We start from the raw sequence: 1,062 nt of genomic DNA on the forward strand, positions 1-1,062 counted from the left end.
CACCTTCGCGACCTCCCTGGGAACTGGGTACCTTTCAGATCGCCTCCCAAATGTCCACCTTTTGGAACTGACTGTGACTCAGAGGTGGGCAGGTCAAACCCTCGCGGCGCTGAGGCTCCTCAAGCCCTTCTGAGAGACCCCACCCGGCCTTCATTTTCCGTGTAGAAGTGATATTCGCAGTTTGTAGGTGGGGCGAAAGGGTTGAGGCTAAAAAAAAATGTTTTTAAAGGAACCTAGCCCCTTTTGTCTGAAGTGTTAGATAATAGTCGCCACCAAGAGCCCTAGCATATGGGCCACTATCGCCCTGCAACAAGAAGGAAAGATCTGGCATCAGTACCAAGTGTGGGGTCCAATCCGGGAACTGCTGCCTCCCCTCCTCTAGCGGAAGAGCAACCGGGGTATAAGGTACAGAAAAAGGTAAAGGCAGCGTGGAGCAGCTCCGCAAACGTCCTCAGACCCAACAGACGGATCCCGATCCCCGGGCCCAGGCCTCTTAGCCATGACACATACCCCCTATGCCAAGCCTTTACTTTGTAATTCCCCCCTATCCCCCGCCCTCCCCAGGCTGCACACAGGAGCCCATTGTAGTCGCCTGGAGGTTTGAGACCCAAGGAGGTGGAAGGGGAAGAAGGGCGGGCAAACGCCCAAGCCTTGGGGGAATACCCTAATTTCCCCGGCCTTCAGCTCTTCCTAAAGGGAACCCAAGCCTGTGGGTAGATCTGGGCCCAGGACCTTGTCAAGCCGGGCCACACACCGGAGAAGTGTCATGGTCTCTAGAGATGGAGGAAGCCTTTTGGCCTCCGAGCAACCTGGGACCTAGGCAGGTCCCCTGCAGGGTCCCGAGCTGAGACTGAACTGATCCCGCAGAGCGAAGAAGACGCGGGAAACCCCGGGTGTCCTCGGCTGGGCGGTTCTCGGAGGGGGCGGGGCGGGCTGGCCGCAGACAGCTAGGGGAGCGGAGGCGAGGCTTGCGGCGGGGGACGGGGGGGTGTCTCGGCTGGGGTCCCGGGCTGGGCGGGGCGGTGCAGGCGGCCGTCTCGGCCCTCCCTGGCGGGGCCCCGC

The 1,062-nt window shown here is 60.6% G+C and overlaps 1 long non-coding RNA gene across 1 annotated transcript in view; it reads right to left on the reverse strand.

The window, feature by feature from the left end:
- LOC148000923 (uncharacterized) overlaps positions 1-1,062 on the reverse strand; it is a 33,400-nt gene that overhangs the window by 28,757 nt on the left and 3,581 nt on the right. The gene's annotated exons all lie outside the window — the stretch shown is intronic.

The sequence above is a fragment of the Rattus norvegicus genome, chromosome 15 (assembly GCF_021556685.1).
Source record: "Rattus norvegicus strain SHRSP/BbbUtx chromosome 15, alternate assembly SHRSP_T2T, whole genome shotgun sequence".
NCBI lineage: Eukaryota > Metazoa > Chordata > Mammalia > Rodentia > Muridae > Rattus > Rattus norvegicus.